The sequence below is a fragment of the Pezoporus occidentalis genome, unplaced genomic scaffold (assembly GCF_034315485.1).
Source record: "Pezoporus occidentalis ecotype Australia unplaced genomic scaffold, CSIRO_AGI_Poc_V1 ctg211, whole genome shotgun sequence".
In the NCBI taxonomy this organism is placed as follows: Eukaryota; Metazoa; Chordata; class Aves; order Psittaciformes; family Psittacidae; genus Pezoporus; species Pezoporus occidentalis.
In genome coordinates this window covers 1,045,297-1,067,497 of record NW_026913976.1, presented here as the reverse complement: position 1 = coordinate 1,067,497, position 22,201 = coordinate 1,045,297, and the positions used below count along the sequence as shown (strand labels likewise).

The window sequence follows — 22,201 nt, the reverse complement described above, 5'->3', positions numbered from 1 at the left end:
CCCCATTGCACAGCCTATCATTCCAGCCTCCAGATTCCCAACTTTCTGTGTCCTGCTGGCTTCACCTCTACAGCTAGAGTCGTTATTACAAGCACTAAGGCAGCTACTGCAGGTCTGAGATAGACAACCTTTCAACTTCAAACTCTTCTTTGGCCAGTGTTAACTGGCTTAGATTCCTTTACTGGTTTGGAGCAGCAGTTTTTCCACCAGGTCCTCTTCAGATTGTGTCTGTGCTTGAAATATGATGAAGTAAGAGAAGACACAGAACAGGGTTATAAAAGTGATCAGATAGCTGTGATTAGACTCCAAGGAGGGTGAGAAGGCCAGGTGAGCCATTATAAGTCAGGAGTGGTATAACAGAAGCTGCTTAGAAACCCTGTCATACATGAACAGCAGGCTAATTTCAATAAGAGACAGGCTGAGAAGGAGAAAACTGCTTTGCATGTTTCTTAGATTCAAGAGTTCAAGCTGCACTCAGTCTTGGATGTAGGTGCAACAGCTGGGAATATTTTAAATGCATTTCCTTCGCAGGACTGACTTACCCACTTACAACTTCTGCTAGATAATGATCATTGCTACAGGCCAAACAGTCACTTGCCATAGGCTGGAAGAATCCAGTTGGTACCCCCATGAAATAGAGCTAGTGGTGTGGGAGAGGGAAGCCTTCCTTCACAGCACTCCAGGTTAACAAAGCAGCCCTACAGTGGAAAAGGCTGTCTTGGTCTCCATAACCCAGGAAAATGATAGCTCATGGAGTGGCCTTTTCTAATTTACTGCTCTACTCCTGTTCCAAATGGAAGCCATATCTGACCTGTGCGAATATGACCAATAGGCCAATATCCAAGATATTTGCAATCTTACCACATTACTTCAGTGTTTAGCCATTTCATCCAGACACATGGAAAACATCAAGTGATCTTTGTAAGTGATTAAAAAATAAGCCATCTGTCACTCATCATCATCTAACTCATCATAAAATTCACCATTATACTTGAACAGGAAGCTCCACTTCCAGCAGCCCAGACCACCTGCTCAGAGCCTTTGTTTTTTGGGGGTACTTGTTTCCGATTCAGACCCTCATTGAAATCTGGCTTTTCTGGTTTGCAGCTAAAATATAATGGTGCAAGAAGAGGTCTGTCACTGAAATGTTATTATAGAAACACTGCTGGGAATTGTGCCAAGGTCAACTTCAACTTCCCAGATACTATTTGGGAAACAAATACTTCTAATAGTAAACTTGGTCCCAGCTAGCCATGTGTACAATAGCTGCCACATTTCTTCTCAGTAGTCGACATAAAGAGACAACCCCAAGTTAGTAAGTAATGAAGATACTCAAAAAAGCTAGTCACAGAAAACAGCACTGGGCTGAGTTCTCAGCAACTGTTTCCATTTACACTGAACAGAATGACAAACAGAAGCAGATTGGTAACTAAATTTTCAACTTCAGAAGGGAAAATTGTAAAATTAAGGAATATCATCGTGAATTTACCTGGATTGAAGAGCTGAGAGACTTGAATGTGGAGGAAGATTAGAATATATCTAGATCAAAGGTATAAAAACTATTCCATGTATATATCCAAGCAAAAGAAAAATCTTCTTGGGAAGCACTTTAGGCCTGAATAGGTAGGTGGAAAAAAAAACACACCATAGAGAGTTTCTTAGGAGTAACAAATAGTAAACAGTCCTGGTCAGTAAAGACACAGTGTAGAGACAGAGATGTATAGGATTGAGGCTGGATTTGTCAGAAGTCCAATGAGCAAGAACATACAAAAGATGATTAAAGTAAACAACGAATAAATCTTTGGCCATTCACAGAAAAGGAGAACAAGCCTTAGGTAAGACAATATTTCTCTGGTAGAGGTAGGGAAGCACTGATGCAGGTGTACCAAATTCTAGGGTTTCCCCCAGAACACAGCATACAATTTGGGTTCTCACACTTCAGAAGAAAACAGTTCTGGAAAAGATGCAGAGAAGGGTTACACTGAGAATGGCCAGCCTGTCAGCTTGTGAGAGCAGCTAAACAATGCTGTCAGGAGAACAAGGGTACAGACTGGCTGCAAATTTAATGAATTCCTTGCCATAGCAGAAACCTGGAGACTTGGTGCCCTTGGTCGGCAGCACATTATCCTTTCGCTCTCTGGCCTTGTCCTAGAAGCCTTATGTTTGTTGTAAAGCATTGGCACAATATAAATTGGTGGAGTATGAAAGAGATGTTTTATGGACATTTTGAATAAGAAACTTGCCATGCAAAGTTGCATGTCCCTGAGCACTACAGCTCTTTTGGCGTGAAATCTCTCCTCCTCTCTTCACATCTGCTCCCATAAAGAACTCCATCCCATTAACATCACCCTCAGGTCTGGCAGCCATTGCCTTTGCTCTAGCTAGAGAAAACATCCCCTTTTTGGGAAACCCACTGGTACCCACCTTTTCTGGGAAACTCCCTGTCCTAAAAGGCATGGATATTCCTCTAGCCTTTTCCCACCTTATGGAATAAAGCCTACTTAAGTATGCCAGCCAAGAATCAGAGTCTGGGGCTCTTTCCTTTCTCACACCTACAAAGAACAAGACAACTACCCTTCTGGATACTTAAAAATGCCCACGTGCTTATTACATGTAGTTACTTATGGTAGAAGGAGGACTGAATCAGATGATGCTAGTGGTCTTTTTGGTCCTGGTGAGCACTTCTTAACAGTGATACTGGAAGTTGCAGAAAATCATAAGAATAATCATAAGTGAAGTGCAGGAGATGCCCATTGCCACACAAGGCAGGGCAAGAAGCCCTGCTAATTTCCTGTTGATTGGCATAAATAAATCTGAAGCAGGTACCTGCACTCTTGGCAGATGGGTCTCAGTATGCCTCTCATCCTGTCTTTTCCTCCATGGTATTTTTGTTCATGCTCTGGATCAGCATTATAAGCAGGAAAATGATGGTGATCCACTTGAAGTCAATGAAAACAAAAAACATCCAGCAATTCAGGATGCAATAAAAAGGTGATATCCCCAATCCAGACTCTCAGTGGTGCTTAGCAAAACTGTGCTGTACAAATAATTTAAATGAGCCTTTAGCTCAGCAGAGGAGTCTTGCCTGCTCAGTCAGCTCTTACTGGGTAAAGGCTAACAGCACTGACAGCAGCTTTTAGGCAGCTCAGATAGTCCCTTCCCCCTGCCCTGACCTTGGTACACATTTGGGCTACACTCTACCAACTATACTCTACTGCAGGCATATTTTAACCTTGATCCTTAACTAAATGTGGACTCTTCTGGCAGCAGAGGTGAATCTAGAACACTCAGAACTGGGTTCTAATCTCCATGGAGATACCAGTTTGGAAAACAGAACAATGGGATTGGAAGTAAGATTATTCTTTTATCATTAACAGTCATCTCCTTCAACTAACAGAAAAGTTCAGGGAGCAGCTCTCCTCCCCTGCATTTGCCTCTGCAGGGAGCACAGGGTCAGGTTACTCTTCAGAGCCTGTCTTAGGAGCTACCTTGGAAGCAGCCTCACCAGCATTCACTTAGTATGACTGCGGCACAATGATGCCACTGAGGCTTCATAGTCTTGTTACAGAAACCATGATGTTCTACTTGGTTTTATTTAGCTGCAAGGGAGATTTAGAAAACAGATAAATGTATCTGCCACAACATACTATGTAAGTGTACAGATAAGTGAGTGAAAATTCAGAGTGAGATTCTTCCTACATCATCAGCACCATTTAAAGCCCTATGACTCCTTCTTCCCTTAAAAGCATGGAAGGGCTAAGTCAGAATATCCACAAACACAAAAAAAATAGTAGTTTTTTGTAACTGGCCAGTGTTTGCAGTTATCTAGCTGAGAAAGGGCTGCAAACTTGCAACTTCTCTTACAGAATTAAGACCAGAATTAAGTAAGTTTCAGTTACGTTTCTCTCTCCTGGCATAGGTGATGCTTGCATCATTTCCCATGCTTTTGAGTTGGTCATTGAACTTGGTATGACCATGTAGAAGTGTCTACTATCCAGCAAGCACAAAGGAGGCCCAGCTGCCACTGCAACACAAGCAGTGAACCAAATGTTGCCTTTCAGTTATGCCTATATAAATGTAAATTTCATGTCAGTAAACCAACTTTTATTTAAATCTATACAGCTAAGAGCAGAATCCATCTCACTGCCTATTTTCACAAACATTTTTTATTCTCTACTGCAGATTCTCTCTCTTTTTTTTTTCCTTTTTTAATTTTAGTAATTAGGAAGCTCAGTTTTGCAAAAGGCCTTTTCACTTTCTTGTAAATATAACTGAACCAGAGATGATTCTTGCCATGCAGCATACAGTAAGAGGGAGAAGTTACCTACAGAATTAAAGTACCTGGGACAACCAAACTCGCTTTGCCAGGTTACCTATCCCATGAGCTACAGCAATTTGAGTAACACAGTATCTGGGAGGGGCAGAAGTCTCTATGTAAATTAACTCTAATGTACACACATAATAGTTTTTTCAAAATAATTCTACTTAAGTAAATACCTCTGTTAAGGATTTGCCAGTACAGTGCTCAGTAGGAGCTGATAGGAAGTACCCTTGTATCCCCACAGCAAACAAAGACAATCTTGATGGACTGCTGCCTGTAAACTTTGTCTAAACATTTACAGCTGAATTGAGAAACCAGAGGACCCCTTATAAAGTGAACAGCTCCCTTTAGGTGACAGAAAAATTGATCTAAAGTCAACAGTAGAGGCCACGTCCTGCATGTGGATATGTTCTTGTAACTCCTCCGACATTATAGCATCATGAACATGAAGAACAAATACAGTAATTACTCCAGAGCTACCGTGCCACTGCTGTTGACAAGCAATCATGAACAGTGATTTACAATAGAGAACAATAGAGAAATCTGAAAGCAGAAACTGAAACATGGATTCTGCAAGTGAAAAGGTACACTTTATTGGAAAGAAGGATCCTGTGGCATTTCCAGAAGAGTCAAATAGCATACTAGCACTAACAGTTGCAGTAGTTACATGCCCTGCATATTTTAGTAGATGCAAAGGTGGTCTTTGCAGAAGTCACATCAAGGACTAAAGTAGTATTTTGAGAAAGAAGAGGACTCATAAGGTTTTCACCTTTTCCAGATGGAGGTTCTTTGCCTTTACTCTTTCCAGTGTTTCCAGTTTTTCCTTCTACCCAAAGGCTGCTCTTTCAGAAAGGATTCATCCGCTTATGTCTCCGCTTGTGAAGGGACAGTGTTTCAGCATGTGTGGTAGGTAACACAGCCTGCTTTCTGAACAGGCTTGCTTTTGTCTAAAATGCCTGCAAGATGAGTGATTACTAAAACCTTCATATCAACCTAAATATCACTTGTCACTATAGCTTACTGGATATTTTTAGAGTGTTTTCTTGAAATTTGTGAAAGCATCTTCCAGTGTTAAGAATCTTCCACAAACTGAACGCAGTAATACTGTAATGTGGCACTCTGAGTGGAAAAAAATTTGCTTTCTAAGCACAAAAAAGGTGGCCTGTTTGCCATCTTCAAAACATATGCCTGGCTGTGTCTTGAACCAAGACACCAAACTGCTGCCACATAAGCGATGACATATATCTTGATTTTTCAGGTCTTTCAGACCAGTAGGCAAACAGAGAAAGAAGACTGGACTACATGAAGGGAAACAAAAAGGGTGGCTTAAAAATATTAGACAAACAAAACAAAACTGTTGGAAAGCGTTGGGTTTTATTTTGACATTACACAGGTTTAGTTAGTTTTGTTTGGTTTTTTTTTAATCAAATATTAACTGGTTTTGACAATAATTTCTACATATGTCCAAAGTGTCATAAAAAAAGAGAGTTTGAGCCAACACTGCAGTTCAGACACATCATGGGTCCAGATCAGTCTTCAGTTGCTCGATCTACGGGTCCTGTGGACAACTGTCAGATGACTCTGAAAGCATTTCAGAGTTTAGGAATAAGATCAGGCAAGCTTGTGGCTATAAAACTGAGGAAAGGTGTCAGTACTGTTTTAAGTCAGTGTAGATGTGATGTCACTGTGAGACACCATGAGGCAGAAATTCTGTGAGATTTATATTAGCTGCATCTGACTTTGCAGCCAGTCACTGCTGGCAACTTTCCCTGGGATGTTCAGTCATTGTTATGCAGACCACTTGCTTTTCCTCATCTACAATTACAGTTGTTAGGGAACTTTTAATGAATACATTTTAAATCAAAGACATTTCCCTTGGGATCCTGCTTGAACTCTTGGTGCTTTACTCACTGAGCTCCTCAGAAGTTCAGTAGACAGACTCTGGGGAGTGCTTCTGTTGTCTTGGCCCACAGACAGCCTATGAAGCAGATTTGTTTCTTCTAAAGTCAGAAATATCAGGAGCCTTACAGATCCTGGCAGCCCTCTCAGGAAGGATTTTCAAATTCCTTGCCCCAATAGTCTAGAAATCAGAGAATCACAGATGCTCCCCTCTATCTCCTGCCATCCCACTACATGAAAGGGAACAAGGAAGTCCCAGCTTCTGTGGCAAACCCAGGGGCTTTTGGAATTGGAAGCCTGCACTCTCTTATTCTGCCTCAGTTCTAATTTGTTGAAATTGGCAAGCCAACATTTTTCAGATTGCTGTTCTGTGGGGAGCTTCATAATTATCTTTCACTCTAGTTTGGAATGAAAACAGAATTGCAGAATTTGCTGATTTGTAAATCTCTTTCTGCCCCTGGTTTGGGAAGTGTCAGAATTATGTCTTTGGAAGGACAACTGGCAAATACGAGCCTGAAACACAAGTAATTAATAATTGTCTGAAGATATTACAGTGGCTAGTTTGAAGAGGAAAAGCCTCTGACAGATTAAAACATATGCATTTCAAAAAATGTCCTTAACTTTTGCCATGAGAATAGAAGAGATTTAAGGATAAAAACAATATTAAAACTATAGTGGGGGGAAAAAAAAAAAAGGATGTGGAGATTTGCAAAAGTATATCTAGTATGATCACTGTTACAGCACACTTCGCCTCACCACTTTAGCACTTTTTTAGGCATCAGTTTGAAATTTTGAAGATGCAATATTTGGCTGTTGAGCTGACTAAACTGAGCAAACCCAGCTTTTCTTAAGGAACAGGAAGAGGAGAGAGCAAACAAACAAAAAACCAACCCATGCTTTTGACTATGAAATAATTTCTTACACTCACATACCAGAAACCAGAATTCAGAGAGCCTCAATTAGATTATTTTATCTACCAGCATCTTTAAGATGAAGTCAAAGGCAACAAAGGGACAGCCAAGATGATTTAAATGATGGGCAAAAATAACAGAATGCAGATCTGACCATTCTGATATTTGTGGTCTAAAACAATTCTATTCCCATGCATGTGGTTAAATTCTATACTGTGGACTTCAAACATCCTTTTCTTTGTTTTTTTTCATCAAAGCAAAAAAGTTAAGGACGAAAAATGCTCCACTTCAGAGTAAGCACTTATCTGATTAGTACATTTTATAGTCATGCCTGCTGAAAGGGAACAGAAAATGTAATTGCCAGTGTAAAAAAGAGAAATAATCCATGGTTGGGATCCAGTCCATGGACCTTTCTTCTCCCCTTAGTTGGTAAAGCAATTGTGATTGTTACTAGTTCTTACTTTCAACTAAGCAAGCTACTTCTTTTGGAAAAATTGTTTGTGCTTACTACACGTTTACCATGTTTCCTTGCAGGTTTCACCTATGCAGGATGGTCAGATTCACATTTACTAATACTTGGGTTGATTGGTGTTTTCAACTATGGGAAGAAAAGCTTTTTCAACTGTGGGAAGAAAATATTCATGCTATTCTAGTGTTAAACAAAACCACCCCCCCCACCCCCCACCCCCACTTATTCATACTTAGGATAGATTTTTTTTTTGCTATGCCTGGAGGCTCAGCTGCATCTAATGGTTTGTCTTGCTACATGTTTTATCCCTGAACACAATATGGCCAATTGTCAATATCAAATCTGCCAGTAATTTATCTTGTAAAAAGCAGAACACCCAAACTTAATTATTAGAAACAATAGCGCATTTGTAGACTAATGAAGTATGTTTGATTAGTTTATCTGTTTGTCCTGCTCTTCAGCTGTCTTCAAGGAAATCTTGATACTGTAAGTTTGCTCATTTGTAATTACTGCTGTTTTGCAGGTGGATTTGCAGCATCTTTGTTCAAAATTGGTTTTAGATGTCTTATATGAATGTAATCACCAAGAAACAAACAAAACCCCCCAAAACCAAGGGAGGCAAGCTCAATATGTAGTTACAGTTGTGCTCAAAAAAGGACCTTGATTGTCTACAGTAATGTAACAGTTGCCCCTGGTAAGTCACTTGTGATAACATGTGAAACATTTTGTGGTGTGCAAGCAGGCATGGGTGTGGGGAGATGACAAGAAGGAGCTCCCCAGTGAAACTTTGAATTGGGAAATGACATGACTCAGATTTTCAAAGATTCCAGACAACTGCAGAAACATGTTCCTGGGGTGACCTAGTAAGTGTTTGTCACAGTCTGTCAAAGTCCCTTTCACTCTCTAAGAAGGAAATAACTGGAATACATTGTTAATGAAGATAGCTACACAAATAATAAACTTTTCATTGCTTGAATTACTCAATGAGTGTAAAGTTGCACTGATGATTTCTTCAAATGAAAATGCCTTCAGGAAACAAGAGTGGTCTGGTCTGTGCCACTTGACCCAGCTGGTTTCTAATACCAGTAGTGAGAAGTCCATAAAGTTTTGAACACCATCTCCATAGCACTAGAAGCTTTCAGTGTGCTTCTTATCAGGTGTCCCCAGCCACCCCTCCTCAGGAAAGGAGGAACTACAATGAACTGAAAAAAAAAAGCCAACCCGAAGAGTTTGTTTCTCTAACACAGCCTTGGTACATTGCCTGGCCAGCACAGCTTCACAGCCCAGGTATTTCTGTTAAAACTTGGATCTCCCAGCACCATCTACAGCAGACGACCGGTCCACACTGGCCAGAGGTTAAAGGAACTAACTGATGTTAAATCTGAAACTCAAGTTAATAGTCCTGGGTATTAACATTCTCCCTCTGTCTGTGGAGTGGAAGCTCTGAAGGTTTCTACACTGTGAGTGGCCACCTTTAAAAAACAGTTACAGCTGCCTGGAAAAGCCTTAAGCTTTTACTGATCTGTTTTATCCACTGGATCATGCTTTAGCTCTCTGCAAAGCCACAGGACACAATCAACTACACACACATAAGGAACCACATGCATACACCCACTATTTCCTCTCCTTCTTTTGTTATGGCCATTTGGGGTTTTAAATCAGACTCATGATTAAGGTAAAGTTGGTATGCCACAAATTTCTCAGCAGTTGAAGGTAAAGCTAACAGAGAAGTCTATTAAAGCTATTCTAGTCCAGCATTTCCACAAATGAAGAGCTATACTCACTATAGCACCAATTTGTTCCAATTTCTGTTGTCTGTATTTAATCGTATGTGAGCCGCAAACTACCTCTAATCTTGGGTGGCCACTTTCCCTGTGGATGGCCTTTCAGTAGTCCTGTTCTCTTCCTCTCACCATGCTTCCTCCTTTCTGCTCTGAAGCACACCCATTCTCATACTTCAGTTTTTCTCCTCAGGCATCTTATCTTTCAGTATCCTCCCACCGTTTTTTTTTTAACCCTCCTTATGAAAAGAATAACATAAAATTGGACAGAAACCAGAAAAAAATATGCTGATCAGTTCAGCTTTGGTGCTCCAGCTGCTAAAGGGCAGTCAGTCCATGGGACCTGGCTAGAACCAGTCCAAATTAACCACCTTGAAAAAGCATATAGTGTAGACACTGGGCCTTTAGCACTGTTTAGCTCCACAAATCAATTCCTATTGCACAGTGCTACTCACTAATACAGACATAGCCATAGTCACCTTGAGGTAAGATAGATCCATATATGCACAAGTATGCAAGTACTGCCTCCATAACTTCCTCTTAGTGAGGACAACAAGGCCTCATCGCCTCCATTGTCTGGAGTTCTTCCAGTCTTTTATTAATAAATGCTTCAAGAACTGGCAATTAATTTAATTCCCTTTTATTTCAAAAGTGATTTTCACTGAAACAGTATTTGAAAATTGGCAGCCAGCAAGGCTTGTACAGACTCACTTCTGTGAGTCAATGAGTAGAAAATATGGGTTGCTGTGCCCCTCTAAGCACTTCTTGCTGGAAAAGAAGCATGTGACCATAGCACACTCTTGTTTTTCTTACCAGATAAAATTTCCTGCTGATTTCATAAGCATCTCCTTCCTCTGCTTTGTAGGCTTTTGAAACTGTGAGGACAAATGCCCTTTTCTTAGTTAACATGCAAATAGAGGATAGCATGAAAATAAGGCTTCTAGTGTTCAAACATAATTATCACATGCAAGTTTGAGAAATATGGTTAAGTATCACACAAAAGGATACTCTTTCTTAGAGTTTCTTTCTTAGTTGGGCTTGTGTGTGTTTGGGTTTGCCTTGTTTATTTTTTAAATTATTATTTTGCTGTTATATTTCTCATTGTTGCTTACAAAGTTTCATTAGGGTTTGCAGTCATGAGAATTTTACACAAAGTCCCTTCCAGCTACAGGTGCTATTCCTGCAGTATCCTGTAATACCACTCAGAACGTTTCTAGTCAGTGAAACGTAAGTATCAATAAGTTATTTCATCCACACAATATTCCCAGAGATACTTTGCCATTATGAAATATTTCATTGTAACACTGGACATTCGACAGTAGGCATTAAGTCAGGAAGATTCCCAGCTCCTGAAGGAGTGGACCAAACACACCTCCTCTAATTGTAATATTTGAAGTCTTACAAAAAGTACCAAGCACAGCATTGCTTCTGCAAAAAAACTGGAAAATTTACCTTTAGGCAGCAAACCATTCCCAAAACCTATGACTGAGAAACCTATGTCTTTGCACAATTCACAATTGTTCCAATCTTTTATTGTTTCTTCTGGCAATCTTTGCATCTTGATCAGTGTAACTTTCCTCATAGCCTGAATGGGAAAGAATGAATTCTTTATGACAGATTAGTTTTCCACCTTCTGTTAAAAATTTACCTGGGATACAGGCCACTTTCTTCTGGCATTAGAAATAATATGGTTACCTGCTGCTTATTCTTCCCACTGCAGAGGACAGATTATGCCAAATAGGCTCAGCAGTCAGTAAGGTCCCTATGTCACTTCAGATTGCTTGTGAGATCTAGCATTATGTATCAATAAATGCTCCCAGATTAGGCTATGCCTAGGAGTGTAGATATCCTCAGGCTTGGACATGAATTCTGCTTACCAAAAGGGAGAACTAAGCCCTACCTACTGAGTCTGAGTATCTGAAAAGTTGCACACAGCCACAAACTGGTTGTGAAAGTCACACAGGCTCAAGAATAAGACAACCTCCTCTCTCCCTTACATAGGTCTTTTCCCTGATTTATACAAACACATAGGTGCAAATAAACTGTGAAAAAGTGACCAGGAGACCTTGCATTCTAGTCTCTGCTTTGCTGGGGGCTCTGATTTTGCCTGATTTCAAGTCTCCCCATCCATAAAACTGCAGCCTTCTCTATCATGTTAACTGCTTTGCTAATTACTGTTCTTATACTATAATTACTACTATTTTAATTTCCTTTTGTCCAGAAGGAACTAAAGCAAACCCCAAACCCCATACCCAAACCCAAGGAGGATCTTAACTCAGATTAAGACAGTCATTATGCCAGTGTAACTTGGGCCAGTTGCAGTAAAGTTTACAGACAAGACCATAGTTAAACAAAAGAAGCTTACCCCAAGTTCTGTGTGGAATTGCTCTGTCCTCACTGTTATTTTAGATGAGTGCCAACATAATTTCATGCAACATTCTGGTGTATAAGCGTATCTTATATCTTTTGGGCAACAATAATAGGATGATGTAGGCACACAAATTTCAGTTCAGTAAGGAGAAATAGGTTAAGGTATATTAGTCTAATTAATCTTCTATAGTCTGATTTGGTTTAACCTGCACACTGGGGAATGGGAAGAAAGTGTAGATATAGTCATGGTACTCCTTTTCTATATAAATAAGGCTCACAGGCCTCCAGGTCCCAACCTTGAGCTCAGAACTTCAGCACTTTTGAGTATGTGGCCACTGGCATGATAGATTGTAGACCTACTGTAAAGTCCACACAAGCTAACTGCCAGTTCCCTCTGCAAGCTACAGTGTAGAGGAGAGTCTGACAGAGGTTTTGTGTTTTGCATTTTACATTTAAGAACACATGGCTTTTAGGCTACACTGAGGCCATCAATGAGCTTCTGGAATCAGTTCACTCAAACTCCATTTTGAACGTCATAAATGTTGCTGCTCACAGAGGATTAGCCGCCAAGATTAGATTAAAAGGAGGATGGTTACATTCTGTAATTCTTTATGGTTCTCAGCAACATTCACTTTTATTCTTCCAGTGTCATGAGAGTGCCTGAATCATGGTTGCTCTTTGCAAGCCCTGCTTTGACACACCTGTAGCCCCCTCAGAGAAACATGGGCATTCCATTAAGGAATCATGCATTCGCACACAAGCATGCTGATCTAAGAAATGGTTTGCCCCCACATGCCACAAAATGTGATCTCCCTATGGCTATAAAGAAGATTCACTATCATTCCTTGAAAACACAGAAACAAGAGGGTCTATCCACATTCTTAGTAAGAATCACTAGAAATGTCATCTTTCCCTGGTGCTGAAAAGCAATTTAAAAGGACAATAATGTTACTCCATGTCACTAAATAATGTAGTATCTGGTGTTTCTTCCTGAAGGCTAACTCACGCAATCCCATGACTACAGATGACCTTCAACTCCCTTGATAAAAATAGTCTTTCATCAGCCTGGTTACAGATCCTAAGCCAAAAAAATCTGAGTCCCTGAGCAAGACAGCAAATAGAGATGAACCCCAAGTTATTATATATTTTAAATGAAACTTGTGACTTCGAGTCATCTTTGAACAGCTGGCTTGGGCAACAATGCATCCCCTAATCTTTCCTTGTGCTTTGCTGATAATCAGTGTCCAATCAAAAATTTTACTGAATAGGCAATATAATTTTAAGATAATTATATGGAAAATATTGTACCTTCTGGCATGTTTGCATGGACATCGCAGAAGTCCTCATTTCCAATTGCACACTGCAGAGTTACAATGCCTGATCATAGAATCAACTAGGTTGGAAAAGACCTTTTAAGTGCAACCATTGCCCCAGCACTGCCAAGTCCACCATTAAACCATGTAATTGAGGGCCTCATCTACATGTTTTTTGAACACTTCCAGGAACGGTGATTCCACCACTGCCCTGGGCAGCCTGTTCCAATGCCTGAGCACCCTCTTTGTGAAGAAATTTTTCCTAATAGCCAGTCTAACCCTCCCTCCCCTGTACAGTTTGAGGCCATTACTTCTTGTCCTACCACTTGATACCTGGGAGAAGAGACTAACCCCTACCTCATTACAACCTCCTTTCAGGTAGTTGTAGAGATGTTTCATTTACTCAAATGGCATTTACATCAAGTATCTTTTCTCCATCTCACTGTTTTTATTTTACTTTGTGAGGAACTGCTGTGTGTGGAACAGAGTAGCTACTACAATGACTGGTCCGCTGCTCAAATAATGAAGATTGAGGTGTAAAGATTAAATTCCTACAATCAGCTCTGCAAGATTTGAAACATGGCTCTGATGAGATCAGAAGCAGACAAACTATATCCCTTAGTTATGACTACTATTAATATCTAGAGTATTGCATAGGTCATAAGACACTCAGATCCAAACCCCTATAATTTTACACGCTACCTAAATGCAGAACAGGAAGACTGGCTGAGGCCCCAGAGTGCTTACTACCTAATGATTCATGCAGTCAGTTTTAGATACTCAAGTTGAATCACATTATGCTAGTTTTCAGAAGTCCCAAGAGGAAGTAGCTCTCAGCAGTAAGAACCAGGACTGCAGCTCCCCAGCATTCTTCAAAGAAGAGGCTCAAGAAGCAAACAAACTCTATGTAAGACCCTGTGGCCAGCATTTCTGATTGGCAATATTTTTCTAAAGCATTATGGTCTGCCAGCAGGAAACTAGGCTGTTTTAATAGGGCCCAGCACATAGCAAATCTCCCAGATATGGAAGCTTACAGCATTAACAAATGTTCTGAGAAAACTGTTAACTGTAATGTGAAGCAGAACTCACCTGCATTCTCTAAAGGGTTCATTAATCATTGCTCAGTGTTTTACAGTTGGTATGACTTGACCGACATGCCTCAAAAAGGACTAATAAAAAAATCTGAATGACCAGTTTATTCTCAACTAAAGTACCCCATATATTATGCAGGATGTTATAATAAAACGACAGGACCCATGAATACAAAAAATATTAAAAAATAAGGGCACAAAGCAGCATGAGTCCCAAACTGCTGCTATTTAATTTCATGCCAGCACTAAGCAGTACAATAATATGCTAAAAGTTGGGGTGAAGGGTTTTTACCAGCTCTGCAGAACATAATGTATCAAGCAGAGAGTATCTGGTACAGATCAGTACAAAGCCACTTCTCTAAGGGGAAGACAGGCAATTACCACTATTTCCCAAGGGAATATAAAGTGCAATAAACCTGAAGTCGTGAAATCCTACTCAGTGCCTAATACAGTCCTATTTTGTCACTGAAGTCAACTAGGCCTTCTTTTCAGTTGAAAGACAAGTTTAACACATGAAAACCAGCTATGTAATCCCTCTGTTCCTTCAATAAGACTTTTATAAGGATTTGCAAAGAGATGCTCCACTCTCCTGTATCATCCCGTGCTGAGTCTGGAACCTACTGGAGGCTTTGAATTCTGTTATTGAATTTGTGTCCTTTCTTTCATTTAGGACTCCAAGCCTATCTGAGATTGTGGTCCAAGACTGAATTTTGTTTCAGTTTTCATGTACACAGAAAAGAGGCCAGCATTTCTTGTTTAAATGCTGGGTATTTTGCTTCCGGTTTCAGTAAAGCTAATTATTCAGTATGTTTAGTGGGTCTATTTTAGCCTCAGATATCCCATGTACTCACCTACTTATGCATTTCAATTGCTCACATTACAGTGCCAGCATAACACTGTTTGCAGTACAGGCATGTGAATTGGCTGTCTTCTGCAACTGATACGTCTTCACAGGTGCTCAGCAAACATGGCAATTGAAGAACTGGAGCTTACATGAGGGTCTAAATGCCTTGCCAAAGAGTCTTTGGAAGATATGCTTTTTCAGCAAGTGTACCTAACTTGCTTCCATATACTCTAAGTTATGCATCCACGGTTTTAAAAACAGAGGTCACAAAGCAAAATAACTCCTGTATGGAATTAGCTAACTAGGTTGTCACTCAGTCACATACATTTTGACACTAACAAGGGGGAAGCTTTGATTTTCTTCTCTCTGCCAGTGCTACTACTTTGTCAGTTCTCCTTAGCACTCTAATTAGTTACCCTGTGGTATTGTTTAAACAAAAAGTCAAGCTGACTCTTCAACAGAAAAAAAAAGTCTCTAGGCATACAGTTAACAAGGAAATACATCTTACAATTTCCTTTGATAAAAGTAACTACTGCTGTATTAAAACTTAAACAGGGGAAGTTTAGATTGGATATAAGGAGGAAATTCTTTCCTGTTAGGGTGGTGAGGCACTGGAATAGGTTGCCCAGGGAGGTTGTGAATGCTCCATCCCTGGCAGTGTTCAAGACCAGGTTGGACGAGGCCTTGGGTGATATGGTTTAGCATAAGGTGTCCCTGCCCACGGCAGGGGGGTTGGAACTAGATGATCTTAAGGTCCTTTCCAACCCTAATTATTCTATGATTCTATGATTCTATGTTTAGAAAGCAATTGTGGGGTTTTTTAAGCAACATTAATGTTGCCAGCAACATTTCCCTAAATACATCTGGCTTCCTCTGAAAAATGTGCCATGGATTTAACAAGCTTTGTGCCTCTAAAGCTTTCTAGAACCTGTATCTTCGTTTTCACAGGAGAGAGGCAGTGTGCATTGCTCCTCCATGTATTTGGTCTGTCGCCTTTCCTCTAATTTCAGTGCTCTTTCAAGCTCTTTCAGATGAGCAGAGATGCAGAAGGAATCAAAATAACAAGCTAGATGTTTTCTCATGTTTATATTTATCCCTAGTTGACTAACAACTGGAAAATGCATCCCAATTTCTGTTTGTGGCTTCAATTGCCTATGTGATACAGAATATGACTTTTAACATATCTGGTGCAAATGCAACAGTATATGTGGGTCTTTTAAGCATCCTAAAGAGTCAATCAGCTTTCAAAGTAAGACACAGACGAGTCCCAGCTGGCAGACATAAAAACCCCACAGACCAAGGAAATGCAAGAAAGATAAGCTTGAAAGCAGCTCTGAGGTCAACACTTCCTCCTCTCCACCCTTTTCCTGCCACCACAGAAAAGCACAACTGTCTGACATGAAGGTTAAAAGTGTTTTTCAGCCACCCCATTCTCAACAAAAATCAGAGACCGATTCTGTGATGTTTGCACCTGAGGTTGGACACTTGAGGAGTGGGAGGCACCAGCAAAGTATAGCACCATCCAGAAAGGCTTTTTGGCATTGGTGCTAAACCACTATTTTTTTATTGCATGGCAATAAAATACTGTTACCAGCTCTATGTAACTACATAGCATCAATGGACCCAAATGGGGTAGGTACTTAAAATCCAGCGGCTGATGCTCAGACTCCTCTTATTTTAAAAGAATAGCCAATAAAGGAACATCTCTGCATCCTTGTTTTTCAGAAAGGTGTGTATTTTGGGTTAAGGTACAGCTGGAATTTCTAGCTGATCTTAAGGACAGTTCTTCAATAAAGCATGAGAAAGATAATACAAATAGAATGACAAAATTTGTATGTATTACTGAGTAAGTCATCTCTGTTTCTATCTTTTGCAGAAGCAACTGGAGTATTGCCTGGAAGGGATGAGAATGTCAGACATTGCTCTGCAGACCCTGGAAAAGCAGTCATGTGGGACAGAGAGCAGGAAAAGGGAGAAACAAGAAAAAATGTGTCAAAGTCAACATGTCTGATGCAAGATGAAACTTTTCCAGTATCAATTAGATAGTTTATAATTTGTCCTTTTCTCTGTAGGACAGCTTATATCCATTATAGTACCCTATTCTAACAATTTCATCAGAAATGGCTAAAGGTTCACTCTCTAAAGACAAACAGGGCTTACACCTTGACAAATAAAGCAAGTAGCGAGTTGCATGTAATTTTCAAAGAAGGCTTAACATACATACAAGACCTTACAGTTCTCCAGCTCTCTATCATGGGACTCTTTGTGTAGTCAATGATGCATTCTACAAAAGTGTAAGTACCTTCTGATGGTAAAGTCAACAAGAGTGTCAATCTTCAACCTCTGCCCTTGGTTATCTATCAGAGTGAATCTGAAGCAACCCCACAGTGTTCTGCAAGTTCCTTCAAGCACACAGACAAACCCAAAGTCAGGGTCTACCCCGAGCTGGAAATAAGACAGATCAGTACTTCCTGCTCCATGAAAGAAAAGCTCAATAAACTGACAAGATAGTCACCTTCATTTACATCCTGAACTGTCACCAGGCACCAAACAGTACATATTTTAGTACTGGTAACTAGTTGGAAGGAATTACCGTAAGACATGAGAAGTTGCCCTTTTAATTTCTTTTTTCAAAGTAATTGTCCATATTGACATGCCATGTTGCTCCTGCAGAAGCATAGAGCAGTGGTACTGCTTTCACTCTGAACCTTTTGCTTTCTGTTTCTGGCAAGCATCCTAGATTTTGTAATTTAATATTCCTGCCAAAAGCACTGGAAACATTTGAGATGATACTCATATGATTAAGGACAAACTGTGGATTACATTCTTGGCATTGGTCTACACTGGAAGCCTGCATTTTTCTTGCTGTTCCTGAATATTTGTGAGCTAACCAAATAAGACCACAGCAGAATTAAGAATTTCTTCTCAAACCACCCCAGGATCTAACACAATCCTGCTCTTAGTCTAGGGAAAGTGTTTAGGTCCATTAGATGCATTTATGCTCATTAACCTTGCATATTAACAAAGAGAGAACAGGTTGTTGTGTGGCTGAGGACATGACTTCTACATTTTTTCTTCACACTAGAAATGTGTGCTCAGCCATGAATCCTGCTCCTGTTTTACACATGTAGGAGGTTGGTAACATAAGGACAGCAACAGTGAATCAGACCAAATCTATAAGGAGCCAGACTCCCTCCTCTGGCAGTTGCCAATAATGGGTACTTTGGAAAGGAGTACAAAAAAACAGGGCAAGAGTGACTCTTCCTTTAATACACCCTAGTGAGATCTGGCGATTTGCTGTTCAGGAACAGCTAGAGCCAGAGGCTGGTTTTGCATCTGTGCATTTAAAAGCCTGTGATTTTCTTCAGTTCCTTTTGAGCCCATTTATACTCCTGTTCCCCATAATAGCCTGTGTCCATCAGTCCTATAGTTTATCTATACCATGCTGTGTTAAAAAACAAAACAAAACAAATTGCCTTTGCTTGATTTAAGCCTGCTGCCTGGTAATTTTGATAGGCATCCTGACTTCTTGTCCTGTGATAGAATAATCCCCTCCCTAACCACCCATGGACCACATGTTGAATACCAGGTCATAGGCAGTGGGACCATTATCATCCCTATGTGTTCCATGACCCTCTGATGAGGCAGAGGCTGGATTTAGGAGTACAGAAGGAAACTGAGACAAAACAAAGAACATAGGTTTTATCTTTTGCTTCACTATACCCACAAATTATAGGGAAAACTTTTAGGGGGAGGGGAAAAATACATTGAATCTCAACAGCTTCTGAACTTACCAAATAATAACCAAAGCCTTTAAAAATCCAGTAGGTCTCCCTTGCAGAATAAGCACAGGGGTTTGTTCTTTAAACAAAGAAACTGCTCAAGCTAATGAATGACAGCTGTTAGAATTCACCTCCCAGGACTTCCAAGAAGGGCTGGAAAACATGCTAGCTCAGACATTTTTCAAGATCCAAAGACCTCAGCACTGCAAAAGTCAAATAAATGTATAAAACTACTTGAATGCAAGCTGTACCTTACTGAGTTCATGGAGAACTTGTCAAAAAAAAAAAAAACTATACAAGAAAATGTACAGCAAAATGAACAGTTTAAGTAATTTGTCTTTTACAAAAGTGCAACTGAAATAACTCAGCTACAGATAGCACACACAAAACATTGACTTTAAATTAGCAAGATACCAGGTTTAAAATCATAAGAATTTAAGAACCTTGCCTATTTCCTATATTGTAAGATTATTATTCCAGAAAACGCATATGCTTATGCTTTCCAGAAGCCCCAGAATCATCCAGGATATAATATTGCTGTAATCCTGTGACAAAACTGCCCTGAAAATGTAACAGGAATGAGTCAATATGTTTTTAGAGCAGTATCTTCCACAATTCCACAGACTAAGAGAGTATTAATAAATATACATGTTTGTGAATTATCTAGAGAAATGCTACAGCTGTATTAAAAATAACTGTTTTCTGTTATACTGGATGGTTCAAAAAATGCTCCACAAGGTTACAGGACTTGATGCACAGTTCTAGGATAGGTTAATATTGTAGGTCCAATATCCTTTCCTTTACTTCTTATAGCTAAATACAAAATGAGAAAGAAATGGATCACAGCAATAGAGAACAGTCACACTGATACCAGGGAGACACAACAAAACAACTATTCATCTAGTGCATGATGTCTGTATCCTCCACCTACCCCAGTTAATAGATGTAGTGCCTTATTTGTTTAAGACAGAGACTGCAAAAACTCGGATTAAAGCCCCATTTTTAAATGCATCTTGATACTGTGCAGCTCAACTCTATAAACTACGAGACAGCCTAACTCAAGAATCAACAAAGGCAGTAGGGCTCGATGTCCCATGGTTTTCACATGACCACTTGTTTTAAAAATAAAAGCCATCCTCTTACTTTTGCCTTTGACAGGTGAAAATAAGAGAACTTCTTCAAGGCTGCCTAAGAAATTTAGACAGCAAAATTCTGTTTCTCCAGGAAGCAGGAACAGTGCTGTTGTGACTGGTCAGTATCTCACCTTAATGGAGAATGAGGCAGTCTAGAAGAAAGAAAAAGTCTGAAACTTGTGGGAGAGGAAAAGATGCAGGAGTTTTCTACAGCTAAGAGTAGAAAATAGGTCCCTTGTGAAAAGTAAACTCAGGATAACCACCCTAAAGACTTGTGTTTCTACAAGAAACAAAGCCCTTGGGGAAAATCAGTGATGAGCATGTGATAGTCTAGCGAGGGACTTTCAAGGCAGTTTTGAAGAATGGGGGAAGGATGGCACTGAGACAGGGTTCTCAGGTTTATTACACTGAAAAAGAATGAAATTGAAGTACTTAGAAGGGGAAGATAATGCAGTGCTGAGATCAAATATTGTCTGGGACACACTGTTTCATTTAGAAGCTGAAAAGACAATGAAATCCCACAGAACTCATGACAAGGCATGCTCTGGCAAGAAGGCAGAGTTATAGAAAATAGACAAAAAACGTCTGATGCTGCCGTGGTGTGGCTGCCCTACAACCTCGTACACCATATCAGCATTTCTGAGATCTTTGGTAAGGAGTCATAAAGTTCTTGGCAGACACTAGTATCAGTAAGAAATTGATTCAATAACGCTCACCTGCTCCTAACGGGTTTTCAATTGAAAGCTCTCTAACAGGCTTTCAATAATGCTTGCCTGCTCCTCCAATCCATTTCAGTCCTTGCAAGCCACACCACACACAACAGGGCTCCCCCCAGAGTAGTTCAGCCCACCTGCGAAAACTAACTTTAAAAAACATTAGTGTTTTCCAAACTAACTGTCACAAAATGCCCTCAGAAGCTTCTGCTTAAACCACGACACCTTGCTGTCTGCTCTTGCCCAAAGGACCCCATCTGTATGATGGCAGCTCCACCTCTCCACTCCAGCACAGTCCCCAGAGTCCCTGCTCATGGTCTTGCCATTAAAGAGCCCAGCCTTATCTTCAGTGTATTTCTGCTTTGGTGGCATTGCCCCGTCCACAGAGCTAGACCCATCTGAGATAAAGGATTAAGAAACTCACACAGCAAAGGAAGTGAAAGTTGTGATTCAATAGATGATGATTTTTCTTAGGCAAGACTAAAATCAGAGTGTTGCCAAGACATTTATTGACTGATCGTTTAAGGTGCCATTTTTTCAAATGAGACTTGAGAACAGGCAGTAAAAAACATTTGTTTCTTTGCTTTATTTCTCAGAGTCTTGAGAGAAGAAAAAATTGCTCAAGACAGTGGGTTACTTTAGAAATTCACTAACCTGTTGATGAGCATCTCCAGTGTTTCATTTGAGAAACACGTGTATTTCATGGGCAAGCAATGTGTTCCTGACACACATATGGCACGTGGTGACAGTGGTCACCACATAAGGAATTAGTGAGCTAGGATTTTCCACCCTGGTAAAGAGACATCTTCCTGAGTCCTGACGGCATGGATAGGAACAACTCTTCACTGTCTCCTCAGATATTCAAGAACTAGTAGCCATCAATGAAGCTATGAGAAGCTGGTTTCTAGCCAAGCCCTACAGACCACAATGCTACTTGCAAGAGGATTTTCTAAGAGGCAGAAAATTCTCAAGGGAGACTGAATGAGCATTTACAAGAGAGATCTACTGATAGTCACTAACTAGACCACACCAAGTCAGGAAATCCCTAAAATGAAAGCACAATCTGGGAGAGAATCCAGCAGAAGTATCACACCTGTGTCTGCTTTTGGATTTGGCTTACTTTTAGTCAGCCAGCTCTGTTTGCACTTGGTGCAACACTACCAATCTGTTCTTGTGCACGTTACAAGGGTTGAATCCCTCCCCTCAGCACCATTCCTGCCCCGGAAGATGTGGGAAGTCCCACCAACCCACCCCTAACTATGCTTCTTGTGCAGTAGAAGCACTTGTACAAAAAACAGATCCCCTTGCTGAGTTTCTCACCATTCTGCTCTGAGAGGATCTCACACCTGCTCTCTCACCATCTCTTCTTGCAGCTGCACATCTGCAGCTTTTTCTCTTGGCAGCCCCATGACCACTCAGTAAGGTCTATAAGGTAGGCATGGAGAATCACAGGCTGAGGGATTTCTAGACTGCTGAAGAGCCTGGATGAGGCTTGCTTCTCCACACACTGACTAAGCTCCTCAATGGCAGTGGCTCCTTCTCCTGGAAGAGACCCATGGCTAACATTCATCATG

The 22,201-nt window shown here is 40.4% G+C and overlaps 1 long non-coding RNA gene across 4 annotated transcripts; it reads right to left on the bottom strand.

Moving 5' to 3' along the window:
- Positions 1–5,789: 5,789 nt before the first annotated feature.
- Positions 5,790–19,032, bottom strand: LOC134164107 (uncharacterized). Of its 4 annotated transcripts, none has more exons than XR_009964994.1 (3): positions 10,834–11,484; positions 10,195–10,256; positions 5,790–5,948 (listed from the first exon to the last, which is right to left on the bottom strand). It is a non-coding gene; the product is annotated as an uncharacterized LOC134164107 (long non-coding RNA). The 4 variants fall into 4 exon arrangements; XR_009964995.1 differs by lacking the exon at positions 5,790–5,948 and adding an exon at positions 18,794–19,032 and having other exon boundaries at positions 8,393–10,256; positions 10,834–10,966; XR_009964993.1 differs by lacking the exon at positions 5,790–5,948 and adding an exon at positions 8,393–8,802.
- Between the last annotated feature and the right edge of the window lie 3,169 nt (positions 19,033–22,201).